Here is a 24,237-nt window from a genome sequence, read left to right as displayed (position 1 = left end):
TGCTGTAGGTTTTGGTTGTGTTTGGTTTGGAGTTTGAGAGGTGTATGCAGAAAGGGAAATTGTTAGTAGGGTTGGTTAGTTTGCGTCTCTAACCTGAATTGAGACGCTCGGCTTGCATAGTCTCCCCTGATGCAGCTCTGTCCTGATCTGGGTCCGACTGGCATACAGGTTCCTTACTCCTCTGGCCCCAACCTCTAACATGTTCGTTTATAGCTCCCCTTATCCTACCTTCATATTCAAGTAATATAATCAACTCATATATATATATAACTCATAAACTCATAAATATATATAAACTCATAAGCACATGATAAAACCAACATAGATTTGACATAGGCACTCAATATAATATAAACAATCACATATTGAAAATATATCACATTTAAACTATGAAGATGTCTCTATTTAGAAAATGTCAAGTTTGAACATTGGTTTTTCTCCCCCCTTCAACATCCCCCCTCTTATTTTTCTTTCCCGCTAAGGTAAAAAAAGAGAAGAAAAAAATCTTTTGGAGCTTTTCATCATCATATTGTGTGTGATCTACTTCTGAGAATAGATATCTTATAGTTCATAGTCACTGGTGTCATGCCAGCTCCAAAGGCAGTAAACATTGCATGGCTGTAATGCTAACACAGACTCGTTCTCCACTAAAAACCTGACTCCACAGCATATTATCAGTTACATTTTTACAGTTTTGAAAAAGAGGTTGCAAAAATAATTTTCTTTTCGACAGTAATGTTGGACACTTTACAAAGAGATGTTTAAGTGTCTCTAGTTCTTCTGGAGCATTGCAGACTCTACATGATCTGGCAATTCTTGGGATCCCTGACCATTTACCTAGGACTCCTCTGCTAGGCCAGAGATTCAAACTAAAATGAAGAAACAGGTTCTCTCGTACAGAGAACTCGGAAATTTCAAGAGTTGGGGCTCAGATTCATAACGTTTTTTGTTATTTTTTAATCCTGAAGTGCTTCTAAATAAAGTTTTGATGTGATATGCATTGTTGTCTTGTTTGAATCCAATCATAGAATTAAAAGTGAATTTGAGATGTCCGCATCTTGCATGATTTCAACAACTTGTTTTTTCCACTCTATCATCAGGCAATCTTTGGTAGTTTCCAGATATGTGGCTAACGCAAATGTAAGAGATTCTGCATCCAAAGATATCAGGCATTTCCTATACAATGTACACATTTTCCATACAAACGAAATATTTAGTGAAAGGACGCCCCAGTCATTTCTGATTATACACATAGGTTGACTTGCAGGCAGGGATAGCACTTGCCTTCAGAAGCAACCCTCTAGCTTTGTCTAGAGAGCCGCTCCTTTGTAAGCTCTGGTCTCTGCACCGTACGTGATGATAGGCACTACTTTTTGTCTATCATTTTTGATGAGAGGCTTGCAGGAAAAGTTCTTATATTTTTGTATGCATGATGCGAGCTTAGCTGACTGCTGTCTGAACCTTCCGCTTCATCTCCAAGTAGTATGGGAGATCTGAGGGGTGGTTGTTCGTGTTTAGTACCAATATTATTAACTGTTTCCAAATGAGAGCATTGAAGTTTCCATGCATATGAGCATTTTTTGATCTTATGATTAGAGGCACAAATCATCACCTTAGTTTTTCTAGACTTTTTATGAGCTGATTCTTAACTTCATATTCATCAAGAGCTGTCAAGAAATTTTCTAAACCTCTCAGGGTTTTGGAAAACATAACTAAATCATCTGCATATTGTAGCCAGGTCCTGGACGCTGACCAAGCTTAGGAGGATTAGGCACAATTTTTGTAAAAGGCGTGCCAATGTCGGTGATAAAAAAAAATTGAACAAGGCTGAGGTCAAGATACAGCACTGTTTGAGGCCTATATGTGTGAACAGGTTCAGAAAGACTTCCATCCAAGGATAAACAAATTGGTATTGATGTGTTCAAATTCAGTTGAGCATCCAGAGCTTGGATGTAGGAGAGGCATGCTGCCCTTGCCATCTTACTAAAAAACATTTCTCTTGACACTGAGTCAAATGTTGTTTTGAAAACAACAAAGGCCATGTAGAGTGGTTGGTTAAGTCACTATTCGTGGATTTTAATTGCAGAAATAGTGAAGACATGGATGGCTGTGCCCATCCCTGAAAGAAACCCTGTCTGGAAAGGATCACATAGGCATTCGACGGTCATCCATCGATTGAAATCTCTGAATATCAATTGAGCAAAACATTTTCCTGGAAAGTCCGGCAAGGCGATTCGCTGATAATTTTCTGCCTGATCGCGATTACCTTTTTTGGAGATGGGAATTATAATTGACTTGGTCCAGGTGCGCGGAATTTGTTTTTGAGCGATTACATCCAAAAAGACCTTAAAAAGAATGTTAGCCCAAACTTCTGGATTTACTTTTAGCATTGTATTAGTGAATCCATCAGGGTCTGCAGCTCTAGAAGTACTAAGTTTTGCTATCTGAAGCACAATGTCATTTCTATGAAACTGCAAGTCTATGCTCGTAGACATGGTTGAGATGATATCCCCTTGATGGGTGGGAACATCTACATAGAGAATTTCGTAGTATTGAAGACAAATTTTCTCTTGGATAGGATTGATCTGAAAGGATGTTTGAGTGTCATCGTTGACACAGTTCAGCATACCCCAAAATTGAGTAGTATTCTAGGTGGCTAGGGCGTCTATCATTGCTTCTGCATCTTGCTGCAAGATCCAGGCCTTGTGAGACTTTGGCCAATTCTTGTATTGCATTTTTAATGTGCGCACTTTTTCTACTCTGAGCTCCCCTGTCAGATGGGGTCATTTTATGTTTGTATGGAGTTGCATTTTCCTCATGTGTAGCTCTCGATCATAAGCATATTTAAGTTTTGGTCTGTGTCCTGGGGATGGATGCAATTTGAAGATATATAATGCAGCTACATAAATCCCCTCCAAATTTGCTATTTTCGGATTTAAGGAAACATGAGAACCATTAACACATCTAGTTGTATCAAGGAGTTGATTGACCTTTTGAATCTATTTCTTCCAATAGAAAGTTGAACGGTGTACAAGTAGTGCTGATTTGGCACCAAAGGGTAGGATCAAGACCAGGTCAAAGATAATGGCTGTTTGCTTTCCTCTCTTCCAGGTATTCTGTGGCGGGATGTCACCTTTAACTGCTCCATTGAGCGTGACAAATTGTCTATCTTTCATTAACATCAGCCATTGCTGTGCCATACACACAGACTTTTACTGCTTCTTTGACAGGCAATGTAGATTGAGATTGCCTAACAATATCACATAGCTTATAGAGTCATCTCCAGAAATTAAGTCTAAAACATGTTGTCTATCACATAGAAACGTCTTCACTTCAATGCCAGCGTGATTCCAATATATGTTAACAATAGCCAACACTTCCCTAGGAGTTTGAATTTTAACCATTTGGATGAACATATTAGAGATAGCTCTAGTTTCTAAATGTAATACCTGGTCTGCTTTCACATCCACTAGCAATCCCACCATTGACCTGCCTTTGGCCAAGCATTTTGCTGGGAACAGTGAGACTGCGTATCCATCCCAAATGGATGGATGAATTGACCAGGTTTCCTGCAGTACTACAATATCAAAGTCTACCAAGGGATGATCATCTGAGGCTAGAAGGTTAGTGAAGCCCTATTGTTCCAACTAGCAAGCTTGCAAACTCTGGATGGAGCAGGTGTGGATTGCTAATTGATTCCTGAACCTTGCATTAGGGGGATGCTTCCTGACTTCTGTACTTTATCTACTTTACGAAATGAGTCAAGTGGACCTCTGATGCAGGTGATTCTCACTTGAGAGACACAACAGCATTATTGTCCGGAGGGCCATCGAGTCAGGTATGTTCTTCAGATTTACTTTATGAGATGATTTATCTTGAGTAAGTAGAAAGCCCATCTCATAGAGTTGTAATTTAGTGTGCCATATGGTATTTACAACTAAGCCAGATTGTACCCATAGTCTGGCCAACGTAAGGTCATAATCATGGAGGAACTCTACTTGTGCCAGATCTGACGAACATAAGTCCTCCTGTCTCGGCACAGCATCAAATATGTTCAAATGCTTGCTCTGTTCAGATCATGCATCGGATAAGATCCACCTCTACAACGAAGGATTAGGTGGTGATAGTCTGAATTATGGAGTGGTTTACATGATTGTTTAGTCGCTTGTCTCTGAGGCAAAGTTTTGGTGTCTGGGCATACAAGTGGGCCATTATGGCCTGGAAGGGTTACACCTCTCGCGGAGAGACATTAGATGTTTTTGTTTATCTTGTAACTTGGGCAGTGGCGAGTATATAGCAATGGATTTAGCAATCTCCTGTCTCCTCTGTTCTAGTGTGAGAAAAGGATATCTTGGATAGGCAATATCTTTGAGTGGCTGGACGTATCCACAAGAATCTCACCCAAGGGAGGAACAGAGGTTTGGGAGGTAAACTTTTTCTGAATTTCGGGCTCATCAGTTAGAAGCTGAGCCTCATGTATAAGTTCATCAAAGGGCTCATACTGCATGATCTTTGCAACTTTTGAGTCCGGAATGACATGCTTGATATAGTTTTGGTCATTTTTTTTGCATTTGTTAAGCTGACTTTTTTTTGTTTTAGCATTTTTAGCGCAAATATCTTGTGAGCCAGCATGGATTAAGATGGCAAGAATTTCCGCGACCCCGACTGAACTAAGCTTTGTGAATCTTTCATATTATTTTGTTTCTTGGGTGGATTAGCTAGTTTATTGACTGGTTTGTGATGGGAAAAGATTGTAAACGCTGGTTTTGAGGAAGATGGATGAGTTGGAATATGAGTCTGAGAACAGATGACTCGACTTCCAGAGGCCAATTTATGTGAGTTCATGCCTGACACCCCGGGCAATATGTTAGGGCAAGAATGTTCTTTCGACGGGGTCTGACCTGATATCAATATAACTGAATCACCTCTTTCAGATGGAATGCATGCGGGCAGATTTCGAGGACAATGTGTGGATTTAGAGATTAGATCTTGTATCAGAATGGTCTGTTTATTGATTTTTGTCTCAAGTGCTTCATATAATTTTGCCAAAGACATAAGCGCTATGTTCATGGCACTCAGAATTATTTAAACTAGAGGTATCGGTTCAGCTCATGCAAGAAGAGGTCTGCGTGTTGTTGGATTTGTGAAAGAAAGAGAGTACAGAAGAGTTGTGGGTGGAATTTGGAAACATGAGCGGGGATTGAGATAGATTACCCTGTGGTGGACAGGGTGTGCGAATCTTCTTTGGGGAGGCATGATCTATTCCTACTACTTCACAAGAGGAGAAAGTCGACAGGGGACCAATCTGCTCAGCATCATTCGGAACGGGAATGGTGACTAAAGTCTGTGTCTTTTCATTTGTTTCCAAGGTGTTTAGATTGGTAGAGCAATGCATAATTGTGTTTTTGTAATCTATGCCTTTGTGAATTTGCACAGCTACTACTTTATTCTTTGGCTGTGCTTTGTCAGGCTCACACGGCTCGACAGGTGGAGCAATGGGACTCGCTAACTGATGTTCAACTGACTGGGGGTCAAGAGTAGTAGACAGAAAGCAGGAAGTAGGGATTGTCGCTAGAGCAGAGTTGGAGATTTCAGTTAAGTCAATTAATGGTTTGTCTATGCCAGAAGCTGCATCTGGCTTATTAATTGTATTTGTAGAATTATCGCTAGGCGCCATACTTTTAGACATGGCATTTGCAGCATGTTCAACACTACAAAATCCTCTGATGTCGGTCATAGCCTAATACGAATGAGGTTGCGCAGAGGCAGTTATTTTTCCCGAAGAAACCACATGAAGAAGTGTCTTTGCAGATCTCGATTTCGCCAAGTTCAGCAACTTTGCAATTTGATTGTGTAGCGGCATAGATGTTTTCAAGGAATACGCACTAGACATGGCAGCAGAAGGCAGAATGAAAAAGATAAAAGGAGTGAAGTCTCGATAAGTAATATTATTTGTTGGTGGATACATTTAAAAAAAGAACATTAGAGCATGAACAACAGCAACACAGACCACCTACACACGTATCCAACTGCCTACATGCACTCATCAAGACACTGCGCAAATGCGCATGACTTTTGGTTTTTGTAGGCATTTGTGGGTAAGTAAGCAGGGATTATCGCTCGTTAGTGTGAAAGGAGTGATTTCTTCCAAATTAGTTGAGATATTTTCCAAATTATTAATTCATTTGATTTCTAAAGTGAAGACATAAGAACCAACATTAAAGTAAGGGTTTCAAAAGGAAGTTCATGTAGGATTATCAAAGTCACTTGAACATCGAAATCATACTGCAAAGCAGCAACAATAGTTCTGGTGCCTTAATGCACTCGTCAAGGCACTCTGCAATACACACGCGTGAATGCGCGTGACTTCCTGTTTTTGTAGGCAGTTGTAGGTAAGTAGGCAGGGCTTATTACTCGTTAGTGTGAAAGGAGTGATTACTTCCAAATCAGTTGAGATGTCTTCCAAATTATTAATTTAATTGCATTTGCAAAGCAGCAACAATAGTTCAGGTGCCCAACTGCACTCGTCAAGGCACTCGGCAATGCATGTTATTAAACTGTTTAAACTTTCTTCTGCACATTAGGAGCTGCATATTAGCTATATTAAAATCCAAAACAATAATATATTGATTATGTGGACCGGCAAATGAAAGATCTCTTATATTATATTAAACAAGAGGCCAGGCATTACAGGCGATGCCTGTGTGCATTATAAGGAATACAATACCCCCTTCTGTACATAAACATGATATTTCAAGTCCCCTCTATGTTCAGTGACCTTATAAAGGAACTCAGCCTTCTGCCATGATCCTCTATTTGGCCACAAAACTCCTCAGGAACTTGCAATATCCTTATAATGTATGTTGGGGGTACTTTATCCCATATATAATTCACCAAAATGATTAATTATATTATAGGTATTGTTTGATAATTGTTTTTAATTTTTGCTTTGGACTTTCTTAAAGAGTGCCATTTTAAGTAAGATGGGCCTGGGTCTGAAAATGTATTTTCGTGTATTTTAAGGACTACTGTGATGTTTCTAATTAAAAGAATGTTATCGTTCGTCTCACGTTTCTCTATTTATTTGGAGTTTCTAAAATAAATGGAGTCTGTCTGCACAGTTCATTGGGATGATTGGAAGTAGTGGTTTTAGTTGGTTTAGCAAAACATTCCAGGTGCCTGGGCAAGCAAACCCCCTAACCCTGTGCAAATGCTCTACTTCTTCCATCGAGCCAGCACTAGCATCTATTTCTTACCCTTGTGTACTGACAGATTCCCAGGTGTATTTGCTATAGCACCCAGCAGAGAACCTTCATTTCTATAACCTACCACCCATCACACAATACTCACCATTTCAAGTATTGCAAGTATACCCTTACAGCCAGCATCCTTTTATGGACCTTCACGCTGCACACTGATCAACACACAAACCACCTTCCAAAGATTACACTCAAGCAAACTGGGAGGAGGCCTCTGCATACTATCAGCTTTAAACAACTCGACAACCCAGACATCTGACCCTGCAACACACAGCTCAACACATCTTTCCCAACATAGTGACAATTGCCTGCATTAGAAACTATTTCTTGAATCTCACTTGCAACGATATTTTAGGAAAAGCAAACTCGCCCTTTTCCCTCTTCTAACCCCAATAACCGCCACACTCTTCATATGTGTAGGCTTCAATGAGACAAGAGCCCATGCAAAGGCGGGAGATGATCTATACAACACTAAATGGAACAACACTGCTTTGCGCTGCTGGTGAGTTCTGGGGCTTGAATATGAGGGCTTTTGCCGGTGTTGTTGAAGTGTATTTGACACCACTTCTCTCCTGGCTGGAGAAGGTGCCTGATGTATGTGCCAGTTTTCGAGTAAACTCATCTTGCCAAGGGTTTCAATTCTATGCTGTGATAAATCACCCCTTTTTGCTTTGCGGGTTCTTGGTGGAAAAACCAATAGACCACATAGGTATCCCTTCTCTTACCCATTGGCACTTTGGACCAAGCTCAAGGCTTACTGTTGATAGGTGTCAGGTGTGCAGTAAGGTCTTAGTCAACATTCAGAGTAGGACATGAAATCAGTCTAATCTTCATAGCAAGTAAAAGTAAGAATGCATAATTTCGTTACTCAAATACCAAAAAATTCTAGTCAAAAATAGCAAATATATGCTTTATTAAAATATGTCGAAATATTCAGAAATTGAAAATTAATGTTTTAATGTGATGCTGGTTCTTCCACTGCAGGTAGACAAAAACATACCCGAACCGTGTCAAGCGATATTCACGGCCAGTCTAATTATCGATTACCATAATCTTGCAGTTCAACAATGGACCATATTTAATAATACGGCTGTTCTGCACTGGACAGAAAGCAATCATTTCCCACTGCTATAATTGCTCTGTGTTAGTTCCCCCATTTTAATTGCTAACAACACATTTATTGAGGGTAATCTAACTTCAAATAGCAAACATATGTGTTACCGATCGTTCAATGTATCCACTTTTAAAAAGGATGATTTAGTTGGCTTTATAATCATTTTAAAGTCGTGGCTTAAGGAGGTTTCAAATTCAGCTTTTAACGTTATCTAATTTTCAGTCAGCAACAAATGTATTGCCAAGAACCTTTCTAAAATGTTTAAAACATTAAATGATACAATAATACACGGGATAATAAGAAGGATTTGGCACATTCTGAATGGGAGCACATTCTAGAATCTGTGGCTAAAAACTCTAAAAGCATCAATAACAAGATGACGGGTTGATTTACAAAAATGTTTTCAATTGGACTTTTCATGTTATAACATTTTTGTAAATCAGGCCCAATGAAACTAATGTTCAGGCTGAAAATTGGATGGCTTATTTTGGGCCGGTTTGTAACCATTCTTATGCTTGGAGTGAGTAATTATAGCTCACTGTTAGGGATTGACTAAATTACTCATATAGATGGTTCCTTAAAACAGGTTGGAAGTGTGATACTTAAACATCTGATTGTGCCATGCTATATATTATCTTGGTTGAGACCAATTTCGAATTTTTAGGGAATGGCTGGGAGTTGGCAGTGAGGTGCGTAATGTGTCCCTGTTGACCGCAAAACAGGTGGATGTTAGGAAGGGACGAGTTTAGGTAGCCTGCATGCACCTCTCCACAGCTTTTCATATGGTGAATGGGAGCCAGGTATAGTCCATCTAGTTGACATGGGCCATCCCAAACATCCTTTAAAACGTATTGCTTAATTATTCTCTGATGCTCAGGTGGTTGTCCACTACAAAGCATTTTGAAGCTGTGCACAATCTTTTTCTATCAATGGTGGTTTGCAACAGGCACAGATCTTATTCCCCACTCTGTTTAACAAGCCCTGACTCTACTCACACTTGATGTGTCTTGAGTTAGTAATAGAAGATGGTTACCAGACATTTGATTGAAAAAAATTGGTCGACTGGACAAATGGTCGAACCAATTTCGTCGAAAACCAAATGGTTGAATTTTTTTATTTTTTATTTTTACCCCTTTTTTTGGGGGGGTTCCCCCCAACCCCCTTTTTTTCTAAAAAAACCTTTTTTTCCCTAATCTACAACCTTAAAAATATATATATAAATTTAAAAAAAATGCAACCATTTGGTTTTCAATGAAATTACATCGACCAAATGTCCTGTCGACCAATTGTTTTCGATGAAATGTCCGGACACCATAGAAGATTACACCTTTTCTCACATGCAGGCGCATCAGTCCTTATTGCACGCACCTCGAGGTCCTTACACACATTAGTCATTGGTTACGTCTTATTCATTTATGGCAGGCAACTACAAATGAACGTAAAGACATTGGGCCTCATTCCGACCCTGGCGTTAACCAAGGCGCTACTAGCGCCTTGGTTGATGCGTTATCTTTCCGACTCCGCCATGATGAATGGCGGAATTACCGCTCCATTCCAAGGTTGGCGGGGTCGGTAATTCCGCATTCACCAAGGGCCCTTCCCCATTCCCATTTTTGCCGATAGGGCTCAATGGGAATGGGGAAGGCGCTAATTACGGCACCGTAAATTACGGTGCCGTAATTAGCTCCTAGGTCCCTTTGCGGGTTGGTTTTTTAACGCCTGCAAAAAGCAGGCGTTAAGTACCAACCCGCAAAGGGAACTCGGGGTAGGGCAGTAAGGGTTTAACGGCACCGGTCTCGTTAACGGTGACCGTTAACCCTTACCGCCCGACTCGGAATGACCCCCATTGGCAGCTAAGGAAATAGACATGACGAAGATCCTGTAGTTCATATTTATTTATTTTATTCTTCATGTATAACGTGCTTAATACCAGTGAGTGTTTTTTTAAGGGCTGGATAGGGATTCAACCCTGTGTTGCCCCACGTTATCTTGCTTTCAAGACAAACACGCTGCCCCTGAGCTATCTTCCCGCCCGCATTGATGCCGTGTTCTTGAATAATGTAGATTCATTTCATTTGATTACCTGGGAATGAGCTTTCCTTCTTTCTGATAGAGATGTTGTGCACATTGAGAAGCAGGGGATCTTAATGCATCAAGAATTTGGGGCAATTTTCGCTTTGCGATTCAATTTAAAGTACAATCGAGAGGGATGATGATTAAGTCGTACAAGGCTAAGGTGGTGTAGAAACATCTGGGGCATAATTATAGAGTTATGAATCGGGTGAATACATTCATAATGATTGAAAATGAATTCTGCCGCTATTTTCGGTCAATCACGCAAAGTGCACGTATATTCTCTGTCCGCACTCAACTGGGCTTGGATTATGTGGAAGATAGAGTAGCCATAATTCCAAGTCAGCTGCATGGGCGAACCTGGACCCTCTCTGCCACCTCATCATCCAGGAGTGTTGTGCAGGACCAGATTTTATGTGAGGTGAGGGTATGGTCAACTGGTTACCGTGTGTCAAAATGAGAGTTGTTATCGATTAATGCATTCCATTTTTTTTAAAATTAAAGTATTTAGCATAAACAAATACACACTTGTTGCTTTGTCCCTTCCCACCCTATATAAGCCAAGCCAAACAAGTCTTTTGGTTTTTCTTTCTCCTAGCCAATTTCTCGTACGTCTTTCCAGTCTAAATGATCGTTGTAATTTCACGATTCTTCCTTCTTCCTTCGTGTTAAGTGCTTGGCTATATAAGGGAGTTGCTCTTCCTTTTCTTTCTTTGGTTATTCTCCTTTTTAAAGACTCCAGAATAATAAGCGAGGAAAGGAATGCATTAGGGAAAAGCCTATTACTTGATGCATGTGCAAATCAAAGAGAGAGATGGTGTTGACATTCTGGGGACAGATTACAGAAATGTTGCACCAGTGCAAGTGGACAGTAGCACGGTATTAGCAAAGTGTGCCCTATTTCTAAACACAATGGGACATATGTGAAAACGATTGCACCATGACAGGTGCAGTTGGGCTTCGTATATGCACATGGTCAAATAATTCCCTAGTACAAAAAAGATCAATTTATTATGCATTTTTGCTAAGCCAAAGTGTTGCCCAGTGCTAGTACCATTCTATATTAGCACTAGGGCAAGCTTTGCTCTGTTGCAAAATGTGTCTTTGTTTCACTAGTGCAATACCGTGCAACTTTGCAACTTTCACCAGCGGAATGTTTCTGTAATCCGGTCCCAGAAATCCTCAAACAGTGCACATATGTGAAAATCGAATCCAACGTTTTTTTTTGGCCCTATCATAATTTGGGTCTGTTCACTTATATTGAACACGTCTGAGACTGAGGGCCTAATTCACAAGAAAAACACGTAGTGCCGTGGACTTTAAGTGCTTTTTTAAAATTGGACCCATTTAGCATGCTGCAAAGAGTACCTTTGCGGTGCAAAATCACTATGCTCCGCTCTGTGAATTAGGCCTGGTGCAAAGTGTATTTTTGCAGCGCAAAGGCACTTTGCTACGCACTAACTTTTCTGTGAATCTGATTTGCAACACATTTTTCAAATGGCGTTTCCCATTGAAAATACTTTTGTAAATCAGGTCCTTTGGTTTTAGATGCATGCTAACATTATTTTGTTCATTTAAATTGTGTTTTTCCTCTGCTCGCCTTCCTTCCCTTTCATCTCCTCTATGTATTGTGTTTTCCATTCTGCCTTCCCCTGTGTTATTAGCATGAAGACACCCAAGGATTTAAAAGCACTTGCTAAATGCTCCACACATAACAGGGCCCAACCTATTACATGTAAAAATCATATTATAACAACACCACATGTTATGGCACCTAGAAGGCTGAATAGTCCTCCATGTAGCACCATGTAAAAGTATAATATATGATTTACCTGGAATGATTTACTGTACAAAACAGCTTGGGGATTGGTCACTGGTGATCCTCTTGACTCCAGGATGCACAGGGGTGTCTGCTTCACGCTTGGATGGGTGCTTTTCCCGATGTTACTCCAGCAGGACCTTTAGCCCTTGCTGGTCTTTGCAACAGAAAAGCTTGGGGTGTCATTCCAGAATTGGGAGTCTGATTGGAGAGTTCTAAAGATGGCTGTGCAACCACTTGGCCACGAGTTGAGCTATGGATCAAATCACATGTGCTATGTTCAAGGTATACACGTGGGAGTGATTGTAATAGAATAACATCAATTCATGTTGCCACATGTCTGGTCCGGTTCTCCCAGTATGTTTTAGGAAGTGGCGAGCCACCAGTGGCCTCGGTAGATCACTTCCATGGCTAGACTTACCTCATGAACCCTGTATGATGTTCGGTTCTACTCTCCCTCTGTACTGTTGTCCCCTTTCAATGCGTTTAACATGTTAAGCACATTTACCTGTTAGGTTTGGTTTTTACTGTGAGTTGATTCGCTGCGTAATGAGCTGCAGAAAAACAAACACGTTAAAGAGGAATTCCGTGTACATAATATGATGCTAAGCACATGGTTATGGTTTGAAACCGATGCAGCAATGCTTGAAAATAACAACACCACTACACTTTTGAGTGTACATTTGTTTTTTGAGGACAGTGAGTGCCATGTGAAGCATCACACGGAGCGGGTTGTCTGTGTGCTGGCACCAGGGTATCAGGTAATAGTGTTGCCATATATAATGTCGCCATACAAACAGTCGCTGAGAAATGGCATAGGTGACAATATTTATTCAGACAATATATGGGGTAAATGGGAGAGCGTGGTGCGGGGCTGTCCCCCAATCCCTTTAAAACAAATTGGGGGTTGCAGGGATTCCCCCCGGAGGTTCCATATAGTAATATCACTGCAAAACAACGGCGCATTCTTGTATGCCGACATTTTTGCGGGGATATTATGACATGGAACCGGCACCAGTAGGCATGCTCAACTCGCTCATAACTCAAACTCATCCGGTTTTCTTTTCCCTTTACCACATTTCATGCATGATACTTCCGTAACCTTACCCTTTGCCTCCAAGCCACATACTTCCTTGTCCACAGACCTGCCCTAATTGGGTGGCATGTTACATTTCCGGTGCAGCATGACGCCGGTGGAATGTCACATTTCTGGTGAAGCATGACGCCGGTGGCATGTCACATTTCCGGTGCAGCATGACGCTGTGGCATGTCACATTTCTGATGCAGCATGACGCTGGTGGAATGTCACATTTCCGGTGAAGCATGACGCCGGTGGCATGTCACATTTCCGGTGCAGCATGACGCCGGTGGCATGTCACGTTTCCGGTGCAGCATGACGCCGGTGGCATGTCACATTTCCGGTGAAGCATGATGCCGGTGGCATGTCACGTTTCTGGTGCAGCATGACGCCGGTGGCATGTCACGTTTCCGGTGAAGCATGACGCCGGTGGCATGTCACATTTCCGGTGCAGCATGACGCCGGTGGCATGTCACGTTTCCGGTGCAGCATGACGCCGGTGGAATGTCACATTTCCGGTGAAGCATGACGCCGGTGGCATGTCACGTTTCCGGTGCAGCATGACGCCGGTGGCATGTCACATTTCCGGTGAAGCATGACGCCGGTGGCATGTCACGTTTCCAGTGAAGCATGACGCCGGTGGCATGTCACATTTCCGGTGCAGCATGACGCCGGTGGCATGTCACATTTCCGGTGAAGCATGACGCCAGTGGCATGTCACATTTCCGGTGGTGGAATGTCACATTTCCAGTGCAGCGTAACGTCTTGTGTCGGCATTGGCTTATTCATCTCCTGGTCTTCCAAAGACAGTTGTAATAGTTGACCTGTAGTCCATGAGACCAAATATGTTTAACAAGTTTTCACAATTGATATAAATTGTTGAAATGTTTATTTCAGTTGGTAAATGTAAAAAAAAAGCTGATTTCGTAGAGTAGCAATGCTAACTTAAAAGACTTTAATAGTGACTTTGGGGTAGGGCACATTTTGCAGTGGAAACATCCACGTTATGGAATCAAACACACACACACGGGGCACTCTCATAGCACGTTTTTTTGCCGTTTGCTATATCTGAACTTTTGAGAACTGAAGTATAAGGTGGGCGCGAACAGCAGGCGCGACACGTGTGTTTATTGAGTCGCAAGGCCACTGCCCACCGCAGAACGTCCTCCTCTGACAGCAACATCTCAAACAGTCACTCTGCTACTTCTCTGCCTTCTCATTCTGGAACCCCGCTTAAACACAGACATATTCCACAACACCTCACGTCATCAAGCATATTACAAGAACTTGAACATGTTAACGCATCGAATACAAGCCAGACAACCACTAATTCAGAAATATGATTTTATTAGCAAACGTTTGAGTCGATCACAAATTGGCCGTGGAATTTTTTGATCCGCAAACATGGTAGAATTCACATGCCCGTCCCATTCATCAACGTTGATGTGCTGCATTTTTCTTGACTTGATAATACTATGTGAGAGGTCAGTGGGCGACATAGTACATCAGTGTATGCAAAGGACGACAACAATGAGCAACTCTGACAAACATAGGAGAAACGTGAGTTCTTTAATGACAGGCCACATTTGGTAGCATGTTAATTACAGGTAATCAGATACAAACGAAGTGGGTGGGGTGCATTAGAGCTGGCATTTAAAACACTGGCCTGATTAAAGAATGCCCCGCGATGCAACATTTCCGGGTTGGTGAGCCCGGCTCTGTGCCAGGTATCGTTGACTATGCACCACCCCCGAGGAGCAGATTATCTGTGCCTGTGAAGCCCATGAGTATACCCAAGTGACTTTAGAGAGGTGCTCAGCTTGTCATGCTCATTTCAATAATAAACGAAGCCTTAAAGACCCAGGTGCAGCTTTGTGATGTGAGATTCCAGCAAAAACCACGTGACCTTCAGACGTGTTCAGTGCCATCAAGATTCTGTGAAAATGGTTTACCTACAAAAAGAGAAAAAGAACATAGTTGTAATAAATTGGTTTAGGGTTTACAACAGATATTTATAAGAATATGCTGCTTTTCAGAAACAGTTATTATTATTATGATTATTATTATTATTATTATTATATTAATATTATGTTCACAAACAAGGTGGTCTCTTGGCACTGTACCCAAGATGGGGTACAGTAGTATGGCAGGGCATTTTGTTTTATCGAATGAGCAGGTTTTTAATGCCTTGGGGAAAACCAAATTGGTCAAGATGGACATTTACAGAGATGAGGATGTTTGCACAGGGGTGACACCAATTGATGGAAAAATGCCAGCATGTTGCAAAACTGTTCAGGTGGGAGTTGGGGAGCCGTGTGAAAATAAACAAAGTGCAAAAAAGCAAATAATAAAGGAGGATGGTGGGAGGTGCGGATGGGACTCCCTCCCGAGTGGCACTTCCTCCCCATGATATGATAGGTTATTTATAACACGCTTAATACCCAGAGGTTTCTAAGAGCGGACCCGGGGATCGAACCTGGGTTGCTCTGTGTCAACTTGTTTCCAAGGCGAGTTGTTGCCCCTGAGCTGTCCTCCCGGGGACTCCCACCCTCATGAAGCAACACAAGGGAAATGTTTTTTAAAGAAGTAACAAAATATAAAAAGAGCAGGTGGTTAGTCCAATGAGGTAGTACTTGCTCTGACACGGGACTGGCTTGCAGTTCACAATTTCAAATCCTGACAGAGTCAATCAGCATTCCTTTCTGCCAAGGAAGTTTAATTGAGTAACGAGTAATTGGTTGATCATCATAGCCCTTACTATATCACTTAGAAAGGAGAGGAATCCAGCATGAAGTGATACACACAAATGTAATGGTGAATAAAATTCACTTTGGGGAATCAAAAGGTCAAAGCATGCAAACTAAAGATGACAATGAGCAAATTGTTGGAGGTAGAAACAGAAAATAAGGGAGCCAGTAGTTACACAACTCACTGTCCATCTCTTGAATCGAGTCTATGAGACATATGTCATCGTGTGACTCCTTGGAAGTGGAGCAGGAGGACCGTGGAATCCTGAAGAGCAATTTGTGTGAGACACATGCATGTGTGATTTTTGTGAGAGGAAGCATCATAGATTGGGGAAGACCTGATATTCTGGGAGATAGGAGATACAGAGAGCAAACCACACATTGCACAAACATGTTCTTTCCACATCTGTAGTAGCCCTTGCGTGGAGCTCTCGGGATGTCACATTTGGATGTGGTCAATTCGAGCTATCAATCACATCTCATTTCTGACCACAGCCACACGTTGCTCTGGAGTGTAGGCGCTGGTGCATGCGCACACACTGGTATTGCATCACAACAATGAATAGCCATGAGACCAGCACAACCTTTAGTGCTTTCAGTTCCTTCCACTTTCTCAAGGGCTGAAGGGGGATGGGTATAGATCCCGTCCATGGAAGATTGGGGGCGAGAATGCACAGTACAAGGGCATTGACATTCCAGGTCTCTATCTCCCCTGCCCCATCTACTGATAATAATGATGACGATGACAAAAATGCAGATGGTGATCAAGATAGAAATGTTGTTCCTTTCCAGAGAGGAATGAGGATTGCTTTTGGAAAGCAGTGATACTCATCGACTGCACAATGACACCACAGAGAGAGGTCCATAGTAATACAAATTCACCCAACTGTGTAGATTCCAATTGAGTAAAAAACTCCTTCAAGGGATCAGAAAGTACAACACATACATATGTGGCATCTGACACTACTTCCAACAGATTGAACAGCAGCTGAACCTGGACATTTGCACACTCTGGCAGAAGCAAGTGTGCTGAGAGAAGGCACGGCCCATCTGGAGTACACAGCTATATGGTTCCATGTGACATCATGTGCAGACAGCGGAAGAAGTCAAAAGCTCTGTAGTGCATCCCTCCCAGTAAGCAGCACACCAGTACCAGTCTGCACAATTAAGTCCGAAAATACTGCAGCTCTGACATTGCTTGGAATTGTGCAACTTTCCCATGAGAATAGGGAAGGCACTCCATCAGAGAAGTGACCCGGTGAAGCAGAAGACACCTCCACTGAAACAAAACACCCAACATCACATTGTTTATCTAATAATAAGTCATTTGAGAACATCCTAATTAAGGACTGCATTCTTATTTACCCATACTGACAGCTAGTAGGTAAAGTATGAATTCAATTGGAGCAGACTGGGCCTTTGAAAATGTAAGATTCACAGACTATGATTGTTTAAGCCCTAATAGAGACATTCGAAATTGAAATTCAGTTTTATCAGAACATGACGGAGTGAGCCCAAATGCCACCAACACCTAAGTTACTGTGCCACAACACTTGTCTTCATAGACTTTCATAGCTGGAAGGATTGCCCACCCCTCACAACAGTTATTAGCAAGTGTAATAATTATTTAATTCCCTCATTCAACTCGAGGGCAAGAGTCTCTAGGTACGGTTGCACGTTTGGGTACATGAATAGATTCAAACTTAAAGAGTCCAAATAATTAACTGTCTGCAGAGCTCGTTTGAAATATGAACTATTGGATATTTCTTCCATTGTGTTGCCATACCTTGGCCGTAGATCTTGATATGTTAACCACTATGCACCATAATTCCTAATATTAACATAGCCTTACGTAAGATAATGTTGAGCCACTGGACTTTCATTGGGGTAGGCTAGACAAGGAATCGACCTGCTCACTCTTCCAGGAATGTGTGTATGTTGTAGTAATTATGTGTGACTCCAGTCTGTCCTTATTTAAGTTAAATTGGGGCCGGTCAACCATGTACCCTTGTCTAACTTGTTGAGTGATGCGAATGATGTGGGCCCTACTACTCATCGTGCCTTAGGTTACAAATGACACTGTGCCTGTATCGAGTTGTTCCAACAAACTTAATATATCCTCACATTTTTCCCATATCCAAGGGTGTCTTCCATGTAATGGAATGGTCCACATTGCTGAGCCTGTGGACTAGCCCACAAAACCCAAATATAAATTCTCCGCTTTTGATTCAATTGACTTTTCTCTGAAGGTCAACAAGTTTTAGACATTGTCCAACCACACCCAAACACTGGTGACGACCCAGCGGAACATCAGAAGGTACTTTGTTTTCACTCAGGCAGGTTTGTAATTTGCACAAAACAAATCTAGTCAACAATGTTAGCGATATATCAGGACTTTAGCAGACAGAGATCACCTAGTCACTCTTTTCAATAATTGGCACAATAGAGGTCCTTCCTAAAACAAAGGCATTAGCATGCCATATGTTGAACAACAGAGGAACTCATGAATCAGTTCTTGCATTATAGAGGTCACAGAGGACACCTTCTGGACCAGGGGTGTTTGATATCACCAAATCCTTAATATAGGTATGAATTTCATACTTAAATTCCCCACGAGATTAGTTGATGATCTAGTGATACCCAAATGCAGCTCAGAGTAACCATTCGCTTTTTCTAAAAGTCAGATACATTATTAAACCCTTCTATGGCCAATATATTATTTGTCATGGAATCATTAGTACTAGTTGAAGTTGTGCCTGAAGCGACCATTCTCCAGAAATCTCATGAATACTTTGTGAGACATGTTGTGTGGATTATCCCATGCATCCTTCTCCACCTTATTTTGTGTTCTTTTTAAGGTATGTTTGCAATTAGCTCAAACCTCTATAATCTTTACACATGTAGAAGAAACGTTGTTAAGAAATTCTAGATGTTTTCTGGCTCTCTCATAGTGTGCAGCCCTACCTTCACATTCTTGGGTTTTCCCACAGATTTCTGTTATCCAATTAGGTTTAAATCTCTCCAACAGAGGGATGCTAAACACTAAATTTCACAATCTCTCCCAAAGATTTAGATTTATTTTAAACACTTTCGGCTGATTGAGCCATTTATGACAAGAAACGGAAAGACAATATCATACAAATAAAAACATTACAAGAACACCACTGTGGTCTAAAAACCAACATTATGTACAAAATAAGTCGAAGTAACACAAATGGATACACTTTACCACACAACTGCTCTAAGACTGATTTCATGGAAAGAAAAAACGAAAAAAGTGATATTTGCACAATGTCAATGACCTGATTTCATCAGCCTGATACAGACTGGGTAGGGGGGCAGGAAGTCATTCACTAAACCGACCTCTCAGACCTCTTCTCGCATATGTGTGTCTCATCATAATTATAACCCTGTTGACAAATATGATTCTACTTTTTCACGTTTTCTTCCAGCTCCAGCAAGCAGGCAGGCAGTCATCTGAGCGACCATATGATCAAAATCCCCTAGGAGAAACAACATGCCTTCTCACTTTAAAAAGGAAAGAACTCGTTTAGCGCATAGGAAGTCATAGAATGGGCCTTTTGCAGCTTTATTCAGTGGAATGATTAAATCTGTTAATATTGCTACCTAAGGACAAATTAACCATCCTTGTCAATGCAAAGAGCTGTCCCTCGTGTTTTTTCGGATAAATAAAAAGTAGTTTGGAAATTCATTCTATCAAACTAACAACAATAAAAAAAATAGCTCCAAATAATTCATATTAAAAAAGATAAAAAAACTCCTTATGCATTAAATGCAAGACAATGGTATACATTCTGGTTACAACTCTGGTGTACCCTGTCCTAATTGAACTTTAACATACACAATATGAGGGTCATTATTACCCAGGCGGTAAGGGGTTAACGGCGCCGTAAAAGGTGTCGGCCCCGTTAAACCTTTACCGCCTAATTACGAGGTCCCTTTACAGGTCCCTACCTTAACGGCTGGTTTTACCAGCCGTTAAGGAAGGAACCCGCAAAGGGACCTTCGAGGTAATTACGGTACCGCAATTTGCGGTACCGTAATTACCGCCTTCCCCATTCCCATTGAGCCCTATGGGGGCAAAAATGGGAATGGGGAAGGGCTAATGGTGAATGGGGAATTACCGCCCTGCCAACCTTGGAATGGGGTGGTAATTCCGCCATTCACCATGGCGGAGTTGGTAATTTACCGGTGTCAACCATGGCACTAATAGCACCATGGTTAACGCCTGGGTCGTAATGAGGCCCAATGTCATCAAGTGGCTTCTAGTTTTTAGTGCACTTCTTGAAAATGATAAAAAAGGATAATACAATTGTTTGAGTTTCGGCCGATAGCAATTAAAACAGGGCAGGTTTCCATGGAATATCATTTAGCTACCATAGTACAGGAATCAGAAATCGTCTCCTTGCTTATACGTAAGATGGGCAGAAAAAACATAAATGTAACGAGCACTCCATCAGAGAACCACTAAGTAAACAATACCAGTCATGCCAATTCGCAGGAGACCAAGTCATAGTAACAGCTCTGAGTTGAAACACATCAAACCGAGCTCTCCTGATTAATACACAGTCAAATTTGAATTTAGGCCAGAGTAAATTATTACAAAGTATCTGTCCTGTGGCAAATATATAGTGGTGTCTATTCTGGAGTTTACTTAATTCAAACTCTTCAGGATGTGTCAAGCGTTTTAGTTTTTAAGTAGTTTGGATCTCAGTAAAAAGGTAACAAGTCATTGTTTGGGGGGGTTACAATAGTAGGCAGCTACGCTAATATTACTAAACATATTTTTGATATGTTTCTGACAGGGAATCAGTGATGAGGTTAATTTGCAGGCTAAAATGTGGTTCAAGATAAATCTCATGATTGTTGCTTTCTTTTTCACCCATATTCCTAGTCGCAACAAACTAGGTCCTAAGGCAAAACATATCCTGAATAAAGGGCATATTTAATTTGGCATGTACTGCAAAAGTAGGCAAAGAAAGCGGAAGACCCACGACATGCGCTAAGTATCCATTCTCCACACTGCCTAGTTTCAAATAACTAGTAAACCCCCAAAGTTCCATGCCATATCTGGCCACTGCTTTGGGATTGTCATGGTCGATGCTCAGATAAATATGAAGTAGCTTGGCTTCAAACAATTTGTCAACATGCTTTATACCCCGTATTTTATGTGCCTTTATTCTTTCATGTTTCCCAACCTGGCCATGTCCAGTTCAATGATTGTTTAAAGTAACTCCCAGGTATTCAAACGATTCTACAAACGGAATTACCTCCGGTTTAATCGAAAACCTAGTATTCTCGTTTTTGTTGTGACTACGAGCTAGTGAGCACATCCTTGTTGCAGATTGGCTTTGCAGGGATCGTGGGGGACAAAGCTAGCAACACTGTATCATCAGCATAAGCTAAAACTGGAATGGTTTTGGAGCCAAGACCAGGAACATGTCTGTCAAAGGCATTAAGATGTTTGGATAGGCCATTAATATATAATGAGAACTAGCAGAAAGTACCTGTACTCCGCACGGGTTCTGTAAACAGGCATAACACTCATCCATTGTTGAAAATCAACTACCCTGTTGGCCACTGTCCCGAGTCGCTTATCGCTTTTTGTGCTTTGCCCTCTGACATAAACTGCACTTAGAATGGGATTGTATGGTTGGCAGACATAATCCGGAGCAGACGTGGAGGGGAGGCGAGAGTTGACTTGCTGCTGCATACTAGGACCTTCTGTGTGCTCTCCCCACCTGCTGCCGCATCATCCTGGCATGGTGCAGTGCATTGCCGTGCAAAAGCCTCAGAAACGGTGCATACTAGGGCTTTGAAATGTGGTTTTCAAGGTCCAGTAAGGACCTTGTGTTTTGCTTCTCACATGCAGATGCTTGCAATGAGCTATGTATAGTCCTTCTATGACCACCATGATGTTCCACCACTTCCAGGCAACTGTCTCATGTGTCCAGGGGCTGAAATTCAGTGAAAGGGTTGGGGTCTCCACATTTAATGTAGCCAGTGATGTCTGGAGGGCCCTAACAGGTAAACGTACAAAATGCCACCTTAGTCACCAGGCTTCAGGACTTCTCTAACAAAGCTGCTTGTTGGGTTTTGTCACACTTGAGGAGAACCATCCCCGGTTCCGGAAGCACCTCAAAACCTTCCTCTTTGCTTCTGCTTTCTCTCCCCCTCTCCCCTGCTAAACCACTGATACTGTACTGAATCAGCAACTGGGCCACTCACTAACCCTGGTCCTTGGCCCAGCCACTCTCCCCGGCACTGCTTTCCTTGCTACCCCTGCACTGCGGGACTGTCTCTGTATCCCTACACCCCCCCCCCAGCACTTGTTCTGCACTTATCTTGCACTTGCCACTAGCTGGCCCTCTTTTATTACTAATCCTGTATTGCACTTTCCCCTCTCCCTTCCCCCTTACACTTTTCCCGTCCCCCCCACCCATGCACTTGCGCGGTCTGAATGACACCTTGCCTAGTAGGATCGTTGTCTGTCTCCCCTTGTTCCCCCCTCCCTGCCTCGTCGCGCCTTGAAACACTTGTGTATAGGCGCGTTACAAATGCCATATCATATCATATCATATCATATCATTCATGTCTGACCAGATGGCTAGGGTGTACCGTGAGAAGGTGACTGCAGAGGGTTTTGTGATCCCTTATGGGCTGCCACAGGGCTCATGTATATCGCTGACTCTGTTTAACATCTTTACTATGCCTCTGTTTGATATGCTGGACAGCGGAGGAATAATATACGCAAACTATGCTGATCACACTCAGTGGGCCTCATTACACGGTAGGCGGTGGACCAAGGTGCTATTAGCTTTGGTCCATGCCGGTAAAATACTATTCCAAGGTTGGCGGGGCGGTAATTCCCCCTTCCCCCATTGCCCTTCCCCATTCCCATTTTTTCCCCATAGGGCTCTATGGGAATGGGGAAGGTGCTAATTACGGTGCTGCCTATTGTGGTACCGTAATTAGCACCTGGTCCCTTTGCGGGTTGGTTTTTAACGACTGCTAAAAAGCAGGCGTTAAAGTGCCAACCCGCAAAGGGACCTCGTAGTAAGGCGGTAAGCATTCCTGTGAGTCATTCCCTCACCCAATGAAAGCCTTATTCCTTCCACCCTCAAAAACGGCTTAATGTACTGTGGAGCTAAGCTCCATGAGGTAATGCAAGCAATGCATACCTGTATGCATCATCACATGGCCACATGGATTCTGTGCACATATGGCCAATGGCAGTGTCCTACCACCCGTGGCCAGGCACTTCCGCTAGGTGCAGATGCTCGTGCCAGTGGCACCAATTTGCAGTCTGGGTGTCTATGGGGCGTTCGTGCTGCTTGACATGGCATCCTGATGATACTGTCCTGCACCAGACCACAGGACTTGCCAACAACCACATATTCAGCACTGCTGGAGTGGCTGGTGGTGTCCACCAGGTAACTAGCTTGGCCAGTGGAGGTGATGAACTCATGCACCTGGTAAACTTTGTAATGCCACCAGCTAACATAGTTCTGCATTCCTGTCATCTGTGGAATTGGATGCCAGCCTCCATGCCTCTGCTTCCATTTCTTCCAACAGACCTATCCTGCAGAATTCCTTCCCCTCCTTCCCTTTGGAGGTCTTTTCTGGTGGCAGGTCAAAGTACCTTGACATTCAGGACCATGCTTGATGTGTGGTCGGGGTAGGAATCCTCACTGTTGGAGACCCATCCACAAAGGTGTGAAGAGAGTGAGGCTCAGTTACCATACCCACTCGACGGTCCTCTATCTCTTGTGACGCCACCATAGGATGGTTTTCGCCATAGGAGTCCCTCCCAACCTGAGACTCTCCACAATAACCTGACCCTCTTCAGCAACATCACCTTGATCGGTGGAAACCACTTCCTCCTCATTAATGGCTCCTACCAGACAGAAATAGTTTTACTGTACTCCTCCTGCAGGATGCTTGCTGAATCTGCCCTCCTATGCCAACATCAGGAACATACCTATGTACTGCCACTCCACATGCATACACTAATGTTCCATCAGAGACTCTGCCTACCTCTATGCCAGCCTCCACCAAAGGCCTTGCCTCCATTGAAGCATTATCCAGAGGGCCTGTATCTCCTGCCTTTTTGCTCAAGGTTTACT

The 24,237-nt window shown here is 42.3% G+C and overlaps 1 protein-coding gene across 1 annotated transcript in view; it reads right to left on the bottom strand.

Moving 5' to 3' along the window:
* Positions 1-14,670: 14,670 nt before the first annotated feature.
* Positions 14,671-24,237, bottom strand: part of MYL3 (myosin light chain 3) — a 169,746-nt gene continuing 160,179 nt past the window's right edge. Inside the window, exon 7 of the mRNA XM_069647094.1 lies at positions 14,671-15,295. The gene's annotated coding sequence lies outside the window, so the exon portion shown is untranslated. The remainder of the gene's footprint in view (positions 15,296-24,237) is intronic.

This window comes from Ambystoma mexicanum, chromosome 2q, assembly GCF_040938575.1.
Source record: "Ambystoma mexicanum isolate Mex_15411 chromosome 2q, UKY_AmexF1_1, whole genome shotgun sequence".
NCBI classification, from domain to species: Eukaryota; Metazoa; Chordata; class Amphibia; order Caudata; family Ambystomatidae; genus Ambystoma; species Ambystoma mexicanum.
This window is presented reverse-complemented; position numbering and strand designations above follow the sequence as displayed.